This window comes from Lutra lutra, chromosome 2 (genome assembly GCF_902655055.1).
Source record: "Lutra lutra chromosome 2, mLutLut1.2, whole genome shotgun sequence".
NCBI classification, from domain to species: domain Eukaryota; kingdom Metazoa; phylum Chordata; class Mammalia; order Carnivora; family Mustelidae; genus Lutra; species Lutra lutra.
Genome location: NC_062279.1, coordinates 42,677,697 through 42,690,789, shown reverse-complemented (window position 1 = coordinate 42,690,789; position 13,093 = coordinate 42,677,697). Strand labels below are relative to the sequence as shown.

Sequence of the window (13,093 nt, the reverse complement as noted above, 5' to 3'; positions counted from 1 at the left end):
GTCTGGTGGAAGCAATAATGGTGAAAGTCCTTTTCTTTGTCTAAATTTAAAATAGCAGGAAAAAATACTTGTGTGAATTAATTTTTTGCATATAGTGATTTTGATAAAGATTTGTTATAAATTGTCTTCATTTCCACTGATCCCATTCCTCCCAGAGATAGTCATTGCTTCCTTTTGTTTCTGTCTTTTTTTTAAGGTTTTAATTATTTATTTGAGAGAGAGAGCAAGGAAGAGGCAGAGCATGAGAAGGGTGGATGGTCAGAATGAGAGCAGACTCCCCACTGAGCAGGGAGCTGGACTTGGGGCTCAATCCCAGGACCCTGGGATAACTGTCTGAACCAAAGGCAGATGCTTAAACAACTGAGTCACTCAGGTGCCCCTCTTTTGTTTCTGTCTTTTTTGTAGTTTTTCACAAAGGGTTGATTAGAAAGGAAAAAAAAAAAAAAACTCTCTAAAGGCCTGATATATGAGAAGCCATTTTAAATTTCTCTCTAAGTTAGCATGACTATACATAAACTTCATTTAAAACAAAAGCCTGATTTATGGCCCACCAAGCATACATTGTACATCAGTTTTATAAATGAGTACCCTAAAGAAAAAATATCCTATTGTTCAGATATCAATCAATGCTTCTATCCATTGCATTCCCTGACATTAAAACTCGTGATTCCTGGGCACCTGGGTGGCTCAGTGGGTTAAGCCTCTGCCTTCGGCTCAGGTTGTGATCCCAGGGTCCTGAGATGGAGTCCCGCATCTGGCTCTCTGCTCAGCAGGGAGCCTGCTTCCTCCTCTCTCTCTGCCTGCCTCTCTGCCTACTTGTGATCTCTCTCTGTCAAATAAATAAATAAAATCTTAAAAATCAAAACTCATGATTCCTGTCTTTATGCTAACCTATAATCTTTTGAGATTTTACAAGATGTAAAAAAAAAAAATGTACATAACCCTGTAAAATCTTTTTATTCTCTAGCGCACTTTCTTCCTCATAAAGAGTATGTTTCCTGGGCAGCTGTCCTAACTCGGGCTCAAATAAAACTCTCTTTTTTAACTTCTAGGGATTCTAAAAAGTTTATTCACTTTTTTGTCAACAGACTGGAACTCAATCATAGTTACCATAAGCCTGCTGATGGGCCAGCCTCACACATCAATGAGTTCACAGTTCTTACTGGACCAGTGTCTGTTTAGTCAAACTTTGCTGTGGGTTCCCTATATAAAAAAACGAAAACAATTTTCCTTTCATCTTATTCCGTATCCTGAGTGCTTGGTTTTGTGACCAGAATCTCTGGTCCCTGTCATCCATATGGAACACATAATGGTGTGAATCTAGTGCCAGTTGAATACAGTTGGGTTCTGAGATACAAAGTCACAAATAGCATTTTCTTTGTTCAGTCATGCCAGCTCTCAGAGGAGTTTGTCATAAGAGGTCCCAGTCCATTAGAGGCCTTTGTCATCTCAACCTTTGTTATCTTGAGACTGCTAGAAAAGTCCCACTCCAGTAGTGCCTGCCCAGTGTCACACATCAGTGGGTCTGTGACTAGAGGTGTGACAAATTCCTGTGAGAAGGAAGAGACATTGTTTTTACTATACTATACTTACTGCTTATGACAAAAATTTCTTTTATCACTTACGATAACCCTGAGAGAAAACATTTTAGTTATGAATGCTGTATCTTCTGCACGCACTTCAGCAATGCCTCTCACAATCATGGTAAAGATTTATTCTAAACATCAGAAGTCACCTTCAAGTCTTTCCATAAAAAGACACAAAGGAATAACATGGCTAGCCTTAGGGAATCCTTTAACAAGATTAAAAAAAAAAAAAAAACTTAGAACAAAAATTAAAATCCACATCTAATCTAAATTCCCTCTTTCCACCATCTCATACATCTCATTATTCCCAAATTCCTGTCTCTAACCCTCCAGAAGATTTTTTGGGTGTTTGGCCCTGGTCTAAATTCCCCTTTTCAAAATACAACCCTACCACCTCAACAAATTTCTTCAACTCTCCAAATTTCCAGTATCCTCAGAAAATCCCTAAACACACACCTACTTGTTTTATCATCTCTTTCCTTAAAAGATTTACAGAAAACACCATACCCTGACCTCCACATCCAAGGTACAGAGTTTATTCTATAAATGCCAAATATTAGGAATGAATGTAGCAGAAATACCTGGGACAGGTGTTCAAGTTCAGGTGAGGATTTGTTTTATTTTGGCTTGCAACTTCTCCTTTCATCCAGTGATCAGTAATCAGGTACTACCAGTTTGGGGCCTTCCTATGCAATCTTCATTGTGGTTGCTAAGCTGGACCTGACAGCAAAGAGTTCATTTCCCTTGTATAATAACAAATTTTTGAAAGTATAAAGCACTTTTTTTAATTTCTTTTCAGCATAACAGTATTCATTGTTTTTGCACCACACCCAGTGTTCCATGCAATATGTGCCCTCCCCAATACCCACCACGTGGTTCCCCCAACCTCCCAACCCCTGCCCCTTCAAAACAATCAGGTTGTTTTTCAGGGTCCATAGTCTCTCATGGTTCACCTCCCCTTCCAATTTCCCTCAGCTCACTTCTCCTCTCCATCTCTCCATGTCCTCCATGTTATTTGATATGCTCCACAAATAAGTGAAACCATATAATAATTGACTCTCTCTGCTTGACTTACTTCACTCAGCATAATCTCTTCCAGTCCCGTCCATGTTGCTACAAAAGTTGGGTATTCATCCTTTCTGATGGAGGCATAATACTCCATAGTGTATATGGACCACATCTTCCTTATCCATTCATCCGTTGAAGGGCATCTTGGTTCTTTCCACAGTTTGGCCACCGTGGCCATTGCTGCCATAAACATTGGGGTACAGATGGCCCTTCTTTTCACTACATCTGTATCTGAAGCTTTTGATCTTGCTGAAGTCCCAAAAGTTTATTTTTACTTTTGTTTCCTTTGCCTTTGGACACATATCTTGAAAGAAGTTGCTGTGGCTGATATTGAAGAGGATACTGCCTATGTTCTCCTCTAGGATTCTGATGGATTCCTGTCTCACGTTGAGGTCTTTTATCCATGTTGAGTTTATCTTTGTGTACAGTGTAAGAGAATGGTCAAGTTTCATTCTTCTACATAGAGCTGTCCAGTTTTTCCAGCACCATTTATTGAAGACACTGTATTTTTTCCACTGTATATTTTTTCCTGCTTTGTCAAGGAATATTTGACCATAGAGGTGAGGGTCCATATCTGGGCTCTCTACTCTGTTCCACTGGTCTATGTGTCTCTTTTTATGCCAGTACCATGCTGTCTTGGTGATCACAGCTTTGTAGTAAAGCTTGAAATCAGGTAATGTGATGCCCCCAGTTTTATTTTTGTTTTTTCAACATTTCCTTAGCGATTCGGGGTCTCTTTTGATTCCACACAAATTTTAGGATTATTTGCTCCAGCTCTTTGAAAAATACCGGTGGAATTTTGATTGGAATGACATTGAAAGTATAGATTGCTCTAGGCAGTATAGACATTTTAACAATGTTTATTCTTCCAATCCAAGAGCATGGAATGGTCTTACAACTTTTTGTGTCTTCTTCAATTTCTTTCATGAGTGTTCTGTAGTTTCTCAAGTACAGATTCTTTACCTCTTTGATTAGGTTTATTCCCAGGTATCTTATGGTTCTTGGTGCTGTAGTAAATGGAATCGATTCTCTAATTTCCCTTTCTTGTATTTTCATTGTTAGTGTATAAGAAAGCCACTGATTTCTGTACATTGACTTTGTACCCTGCCATGTTGCTGAATTGCTTTATGAGTTCTAGTGGTTTGGGTGTGGAGTCTTTTGGGTTTTCCATATAAAGAATCATGTCATCTGCAAAGAGATTTTGACTTCTTCATTGCCAATTTGGATACACTTTCTTTCTCTTTGTTGTCTGATTGCTATTGCTAGGCCTTCTAATACTATGTTGAACAAGAGTGGTGAGAGTGAGCATCCTTGTCATGTTCCCGGTCTCAATGGGAAGGCTGCAAGCTTTTTCCCATTGAGGATGATATTTGCTGTGGGTCTTACATAGATAGATTTTATGAAGTTCAGGAATGTTCCCTCTATCCCTATACTTTGAAGTGTTTTAATTAGGAATGGATGCTGGAATTTGTCAAATGTTTTTTCTGTATCAATTGAGAGGACCATGTGGTTCTTCTCTCTTCTCTTATTGATTTGTTCTATCACATTGATTGATTTGCAAATGTTTAACCATCCCTGTAACGCAGGGATGAATCCCACCTGGTCATGGTGGATCATCTTTTTAATGTGGTGTTGGAACCTGTTTGCTAGGATCTTGTTGAGAATCTTAGCATCCATATTCATAGTGATATTGGTCTGAAATTCTCCTTTTTGGTAGGGTCTTTACCTGGTTTGGGGATCAGGGTAATGTTGGCTTCATAAACAGTCTGGAAGTTTTCCTTCCACTTCAATTTTTTGAAACAGCTTCAGGAAAATAGGTTATTTCTTCTTTGAAAGTTTGGTAGAATTCCCCAGGATATCCGTCAGGTCCTGGGCTCTTGTTTTTTGGGAGGTTTTTGATCACTGCTTCAATCTCGTTACAAGATATTGATCTATTCAGATTGTCAATTTCTTCCTGGTTCAATTTTGGGAGTTTATAGTTTTCCAGGAATGCATCCATTTCATCTAGGTTGCTTAGCTTATTGGCATATAACTGTTGATAATAACTTCTGATGATTGTTTCTACTGCCTTGGTTTTAGTTGTGATCTCTCCCTTTTCATTCATAATTTTGTTAATTTGGGCTTTCTCTCTTTTCTTTTGGATTAGTGTGGCCAATGGTTTATTAATCTTATTGATTCTTTCAAAAAACCAACTTCTAGTTTCATTGATATGTTCTACTGTATCTCTGGTTTCTACCTCATTGATCTCTGCTCTAATCTTGATTATTTCCTTTCTTATGTGTGGAGTTGGTTTGATTTGTTGTTGATTCTCCAGTTCCTTAGGATGTAAAGACAGCTGGTATATTATGGATTTTTCATTTTTTTGAGGGAGGCTTGAATGGGCTTAGGACCACCTTTGCTGTATCCCATAGGTTTTGGACGGAAGTGTCTTCATTCTCATTGGTTTCCATGAATTGTTTAAGTTCTTCTTTGATCTCCTGGTTGATCCAAGCATTCTTAAGCAAGGTGGTCTTTAGCTTCCAGGTGTTTGAGTTCCTTCTGAACCTTTCCTTGTGATTGAGCTCCAGTTTCAAAGCATTGTGATCTGAGAATATGCAGGGAATAATCTCAGTCTTTTAGTATCGTTTGAGTCCTGATTTTTGACCCAGTATGTGGTCTATTCTTGAGAAGGTTCCATGTGCACTTGAGAAGAATGAGTATTCTGTTGTTTTGGGGTGGAATGTTCTATATATATCAAGGAGGTCCATCTGGTCTAACATGTCGTTCAATGCTCTTGTTTCTTTATTGATTTTCAGCTTGCATGATCTGTCTATTACTGAGAAAGGCATGTTAAGATCTCCTACTGTTAATGTATTCATATCAATATGACTCTTTATCTTGATTACAGGTTTTCTTATGTAATTGGCTGCTCCATATTGGGAGCATAGATATTTACAATTGTTAGATCATCTTGGTAGATAGTCCCTTTAAGAACTATGTAGTGTCCTTCTGTATCTCTGACTAAATTCTTTAGTTTAAAATCTAATTTATCTGATACGAGAATCACTACCCCAGCCTTTTTTAGGCCCATTGGCATGAAAAATGCTTCGCCATCCCTTCACTTTCAGTCTGGGTGTATCTTTAGATTCAAAATGAGTTTGAATACCCATACCCAACATATGGATGAGTCCAGTTGTTTTCTCTAATCTGCAACCCTGTGTTGTTTTATGGGTGCATTTAGGCCATTCACATTGAGAGTGATTATTGATAGATACATTTTTATTGACATCATGTTACCTTTGAAGTCTTTCTTTCTGTACATTGTCTCTATATTTCTGTTCAATGCTATTCTTAGGATTTTTCCTCTTTTAAAGAACCCCCCTTAATATTTTCTGCAGTGTTGGCTTGGTGATCGTATACTCTTTTATGCCTTTCAGATCTTGGAAACTCTTTATATCTCCATCCATTTTGAATGTCTGTCTTGCTGGATAAAGTACTCTTGGTTGCATGTTCTTTTCATTTAGTGCCCTGAATATATCTTGCCAGCTCTTTCTGGATTGCCAGGTCTCTGTGGACAGGTCTGATGTTATTCTGATTGGCTTTCCTCTCTAAGTAAGGAGCCTCTTTGCCCTAGCTGCTTTCAAGAGGGTCTGCTTACAATAATAATTCTTCATTCTTAACTATTAGGTGTCTCGAGGAGTTTCGAGAATCTAAAATCTTGGATGGAGATCGTTCATCCTCAAGTACATGAACGCTGGTTCCATCGCAAGATTGGGAAAATTTTCATGAAGAACTTGTTCCACTATATCTTCTAGACTTCTTTCTTTCTCCTCCCCTTCAGGAATTCCAATAATTCTGATGTTGGAACATTTCATGGCATCATTTATTTCCTGATTCTGTTTTCGTGGCTTCTAAGCTGTTTGTTCCAGGCTTCCTCCTGATCCTTTCTCTATCTGTTTGTCCTCCAGATCAGTAACTCTATCTTCTGTCTCAGTTACCCTAGCTTTGAGAGAATTTGGATTAGATTGGAACTCATTGAGAGCATTGTGAACCTCATTGCTGGTAGCTTTCAGCTCTGCCCTAATATTGTGAACATCATCCCTGGTGGCTTTCAGTTATGCCCTAATCAATTCTGTTTGGTCATCCACGGCTTTCTCCAACCTAGCTATTGCCTCGGTAATTGTTAGCCTGAATTCCCTTTCTGACATATTGTCTATGTTGATAGCCGTTAGCTCTGTTGCAGAAGGCCCACCCTCTGTATTTTTCTTCTGTTGGGCATTCCTCCTCCTAGTCATTTTGGTGAGAGATGACTGAACGGATGTAGCTGGATGTATCGACCGTGGTGCAGTCAAGGTGCACCCTGGAACACTTCTGAGCAATCAGGGTTCCCCACCCAAATGAGAGAAAAAAGAAAAGAAAAAGAAAAAAGAGAGAGAGAGACAGGGAAAAAAGGGAAGATAAAAGGAAAGTTCAGCCCACAGGACCCCAAGGTAAGATTTATGAAGTATACAAACAAAAAGAGACAAACTAAAAGACTGATAAAAGTATATGACAAGAGAAAAAAAATATATATATATGCAAAAAAATGAAGAACCTCATCAAAAAGAACCCCAAGTATAAGATTTATATACTATCAGGACAAACGCAAAAACACAGAAACACTGGCGGAAGAAAAAGATGGGAGAGTGGTTATAAATTCTCAGTGTGGGCGAGGAAGGTTGTTTTGATTCTTCCTGGATGTATCTTGATATCTTTGTTAAAGGACTCAACTTTCCTAAGATAAAGGGGGATTAAAAGTGGTTTACCTATAGGGGTAGCATTGATTGGGGAAAGGGGATTACCTTGAAGTTTAACTCTATATGAATATTAGAAAATAAAAATAAGAAAAAGAATAAACTAGACTTAACTAAACTAAAATGTAAAACAAATTAATAAAAATAGAAAAGCAAAAAAATCACGGGTGTATGTATCAAAATTTCAGGTTAGAAGGTTATTATGGAATTTGATGTACTGGACATCTCACTGTGATGGTAAATAGGTTAAAAAATTATCTATATATTAAAAAAATGAACCAGAAGAGTGAGAACGAGTTAAAAATAAAGGTGGTAAATCTGAAGTAGTGGTGGTTGTTTTCTTGTCGTCTTTTTTTTTTATTCCTTACCTGGTTGGTTTTCTGGGGGAGGGGCATGCCACGTGGGTTTTTAGTCAATGATGTTCCCTGAGTTAAGTCCTCCTTCTCCCCTGAAGGGAGTGGGCTCTGAGGAAACAGGTTTTTCAGGCCTTTGTTCTCTGGAGGTTTTAATGTTTGTTCATTTTTTCTCTCACCTAGATAGCTTTTATTGGTTCTTGGAGGTTTAGAGGAAAGCAAACTGCACCCCAACCTTCTCAGAGAGAAGCCTCAGTCTGTTCCCCTCTGGGTCTCCAGAGCACATTAAGTTTCCCCTAGGCCACTGGCAGAGCAGGTTCCGAGTCGCGGTCCCTGGAGATGCAGAATCTCCTGCTTGTACCCAAAACCATGGAAGGGGCGGCTGTCTGGGCAGCTCCAGACCACCAGAGAGGTTCCAAGGAGTGATCGCACACTGAGATTTTCCCCTGGCCTGGGCTGGGAGTGCCTGGTCTTTCCAGGTCCGAGAGCTCCGGGCTTGCTCGCACCTCTCTCAGGGGAGGGTGTGAGGCATGTACATCTCAGGCTCTGATAGCACGGCGCAGCGTTCTGCTGCCTGGCGAGGCTCCCAGCCCCTCACAGGAGCCGGACCCCAAGTATTCTCAGGTGCACTGGTGGCTCAGGGACCAAGACCTGGTTTCTCTGCTGCACTCTCTCTGGCTCAGAGCCAGGGGAGGCTGTCCTGGGTCTGGGGACTTAAGCCCCTGTCCCTAACAGCCCCGATTCCCACAATTTCACCCCACGGTCCTTTGTTCTTTTTGAGTGCTCTCAACCAGACTCCAAGTTAATGCTGGTCCCCAGATGCAGGGCACTCTTGTATTGGGGTTGTACTTTCTGATTGGTCACCTCTAGTGGTTCCCTCCCCCTTTTGTTTATCTTCTGATATCAGTCCGACGTTCCCACTTTGCTTTACCTGCCCACTGGTGTCTTCTGCCCCTGTAGAGATCCAGACATGTACAATTCTGATTTCAGGCTGATTTCATTGGTGATCGGAGTTCTTTGGTAGGTAATCAGTTGTAAAGCCTTTTTACATCCACTTTCAGAATATCCTACCAAATTTAGAAGGCAATTTGAAAGATTAGTAGCCATTCACAACTCTACTCACAGAGACTGCTAAGGTGTGTTTTTCACTTCCCGTGATTATACTGTAGTTAAACAAGACAGAAAACCTCCCCTCACAACAATAAAGCAGATGGCCAGAAATTCTCCCAGGATCTCATAAAAGTGACCAGAATATAGCTCAGCTAAAGGATGATATTCAGGGCTTGGTAGGTGCAATTTTGGAGGCTTTCCACCCTGTAATGAACTTGCACACTCAGAAAGGAGAGCATCTGAATGTCTTTGTTGAGTGCTTAATGCACAATTTTCAAAGGCATTACCACACTAAACCCAGAAGCTAACGAGCACAGAAATCTTTTTTTTTTTTCTTTTTAAAGAAAGGAACATTTTAATTTCAACTTTAATAGGAAATTCAGCCCTTCCTATTTTCCTCTAGACATTTGCAGTCATTGTAAAAGAAAAAAAAAAAAAGAAGAAGGAAAGGTAGGCCATTGGAAACATAATTATCCTGCAATTAAGGGAAAGAAACATTTAAAAAATAATCCCCCTAGATTCCAGCACTCCCAAAGGGTCAACTTTTTCCTTTCCTATGAGGCAATTCACCACTGACTGATGAGATCAACTGACCCTCAGTCACATCCCGGAGTTCACCATTAAAAATTTTTTTAAAAGGATCAAAATCTGGATTTTAAAATTGAAAGTGGTGGGAATTTACCATCTGATGAGAGCATTTATCTCTACCTGTCACCTCTGATTCTAATGAGGCTACTGGAGTCTCAGGGCAATCTATTTCATTATCATTATCTTAGGCCACTCCAATATCTTTCAGCTTTCTTAGCAACACTATGCATTTCTAGTTTCCAGCTCCTCACCAGCAAAACTTTTTGGTGATCTGCTATGTTACATTTAATGTGAAATGTAAAGAGAAAGGCATTTTTATTTCTCCACTTTCAGACAAAACTTTAAATTTCCTACTTTCTTTGTTAGCAGCCCTCTTGTTTAACTATAGACCTGAACAATTAAAACCAGAAATAGATAAGATCATTTAACTAACTATAATGCTAATTGTAAAGTATTGTGTTTTTTTCTTATCATACTTTCTTGATGCATTGATGAAGGTGTATTGCAATGACTGGAATATCCCAATGTCAGACCAGAAAAGCCCTACTAGCAATTGAATGCTGAGAAGATCACACCTCACGTATTCTCTTCCCTGTCTTTGATCATGGGCTGAACACATACCAACCGCTGTCCATGATCACCTATTTTCTGTCTACTCTCTAATACTTTCTCCCCTAATCTTTCCTCATAAAATTCTGTCCATCTTGTAGGCAGAGAGGTGGGTTTATAAGATTTAACCAGCCATTTCCCCTGGCTGCCAGCACCCAAAATAAATTTCTCCCTTATTCTTTTCCAAATGTTCATTTCTTGAGTTATTTTCTTCTCTTGCAATGAGCTTATCCAAGTTTGGCAAGTGTTGTGAATGAAGCCAGGGACTGTGCTCTCAATTTATCCAGCCCTCCTGGGATTCCCTAGGAGGGAGCAGTTAGTCACAGTAGCACACTAGGGTTTACCTATTCATTTCCTGATTTAGCAGCTGTGATAGACCAGTCAGTAACATACTTATTAGAAATTCATCTAGATTTAAATTCCTCTGAAGAGGATCAGTCCTTAAGAGATGCCCCAATTAGACTTTAACACCCCATTTACATCAATGGACAGGCCATTCATACACAAAATCAATAAGGAAACAGTGGCTTTGAATGACATATTGAACCAGATGCATATAACAGGTATTCAGAATATTCCATCCTAAAATAGTGTAATAAGCATTTTTTTTTCAAGATCATCTGGAACATTACCCAGAACATATAACATGTTAGGCCACAAAACAAGTATCAATAAATTAAAATAAAAATGAACTTATACCATGCGTCTTTTCCAACCACAACACTACCGAAACTAAGAATTGACCAAAAGGAAAAAAAAAAAAAAAAAAACCTGGAAAAAACACAAATACATGGAAGATAAATAACAATAAGACCAAGAAATCCACTTTGTTTTATTGTGCCATTCAGCTCCTATTAAAATTAGATTTTAATAAAACTAAACTAAGAATTCAAAGAAGAAATAAAAAAAAGACACAGAGACAAATAAACATGAAAACCCAGCAGTCCAAATATTTGGGGATACAGCAAAAGCTGTTCTAAAGGGATAGATTATAGCAATTCAGGCCTACCTGAAGAAGCAATATATATCTCAAAATCTCAAACTATTTGACCTTACACCCAAAAAAGCTAAAAAATAAAAATTAAAAAAAAAAAGAATAAGAAGAGGAAACAAATCCCAAAACCAGTAGAAGGAAGGAAGTAATAAAGATTAGAGCAGAAATAAGCAAAATAGAAAGTAAAATAAATTAATTAATTAAATTTAAAAAACAAACAAAGATTAGAACAGATCAATGAAACCAGGAGCTGGTAGTTTTTAAAAAAGATCAACAAACTGACAAACTGTTCGTGAGACTCATAATGAAGAAAGAGAGAGAGGACTTAAATAAAATCGGAACTGAATCAACACCACAGAACAAAGGATTATAAGAGAATGTTATGAAAAATCATTTACCAAATTGAACAACCTAGAGGAAATGGACAAATTCCTAGAAACATATAACCTACTGAAACTAAAGCAAGAAGGAATATAAAATTTGCACAGACTGATTATCAGCAAAGAAATTGAATTAATAATCAAAAAAACCCATACAAACAAAAGTCTAGGACTAGATGACTTCATAGGTGAATTCTACTAAACATTTATTTATTTTTTTTTAAAGATTTTATTTATTTATTTGACAGACAGAGATCACAAGTAGGCAGAGAGGCAGGCAGAGAGAGAGAGAGGAAGAAGCAGGCTCCCTGCAGAGCAGAGAGCCCGATGCGGGACTTGATCCCAGGACCCCAAGATCATGACCTGAGGTGAAGGCAGCGGCTTAACCCACTGAGCCACCCAGGCGCCCTCTACTAAACATTTAAATAAGAGTTAATACCTTTTCTTCTCGAACTATTCCAAAAAATAGAAGAGAAAGGAAAGCTTTCAAATTCATTCCATGAGGCCAACATTATCATGATACCAAAACCGGATAAAGTCACTACAAAAAAAGAAAGCTATAAGCCATTACCTCCAGAGGACATAGATGGAAACATATCCTCAACAAAATAGTAGCAAATTGAATCCAACAGCACATTTTAAAAAAAAAATTCACCACAATCAAGTGGATTTATTCCTGTACTGCAAGTGTGGTTCATATTCATAAATCAAGCAATATGATATATCACATCAATAAGAGAAAAGATAAAAATCATATGATTATTTCAATGGTTGCAGAAAAATCATTTGACAAATTACAACATTCATTGTGATAAAAATCCTCAACGAAGTAGGTTTAGAGGGAACACATTTCAACATAATAAAGGTCATAGATGAAAAACCCACAGCAAACATCATACTAAATTGGAAAAGCCAAGTGCTTTCCCCCACTAAGGTCAGGGACAAGACAAGGATGTCCACTATCACCATTTTTATTCAATGTAGTACTGGAAGTCTTAGCCACAGCAATCAGGCAACAAAAATAAATAATAAGCTTCCATTGGGGTACCTCGGTGGCACAGTCAGTTAAGTGTTCAACTATGGGTTTCAGCTCGGGTCGAGACCTTAAGGTTGTGAGATGGAGCTTGGCATCATTCTTCCTGTTCAGCTCAGAGTTGCTTGACACGCTCTCTGCCCCTTCCCCCTGCATGCTTTCTCTCTCTAAAATAAACTTATAAAGAGGGAGGCAAGATGGTGGAAGAATAGGGGACCTCATTTTTTCTGGTTCCTAAGACATCAATAGGTATCAATACTAATGAATTCAACCTGAGATGTAAGAGAAGAATTGCTGGAATTCTACAAATAGAAAAGTGACCACTTTTTTGCTAGGTAGGAATATGAGTAAGTAAAACTTTATCAGAAGATAAGGAGTGGGGGCATCGAGGAAGGGGTTGTAGGGAGGGAACCTCCATAAGCCAGCTACCAGAAACTGATATGCTCCAGAGTGCACAATCAGAACCATTACAAATTGCTCCAGTAAGAGATGTTGCTGCCTGAAAAGTGCTCAGTGGTGAAGTGGGGCAAATCCTAGGTGGGACTGTGTGGTCTCTGGATCCTTGGGGTCACAGAGAGAAGGGGGTGCCTGAGCTAGCAG

The 13,093-nt window shown here is 38.8% G+C and overlaps 1 long non-coding RNA gene across 1 annotated transcript; it reads left to right on the top strand.

Annotated features, from left to right (window-relative positions):
* Positions 1-1,461: 1,461 nt before the first annotated feature.
* Positions 1,462-12,617, top strand: LOC125093955 (uncharacterized). The gene is made up of 3 exons (XR_007125395.1): positions 1,462-1,537; positions 5,479-5,482; positions 12,608-12,617. It is a non-coding gene; the product is annotated as an uncharacterized LOC125093955 (long non-coding RNA).
* The last annotated feature ends 476 nt before the right edge of the window (positions 12,618-13,093 follow it).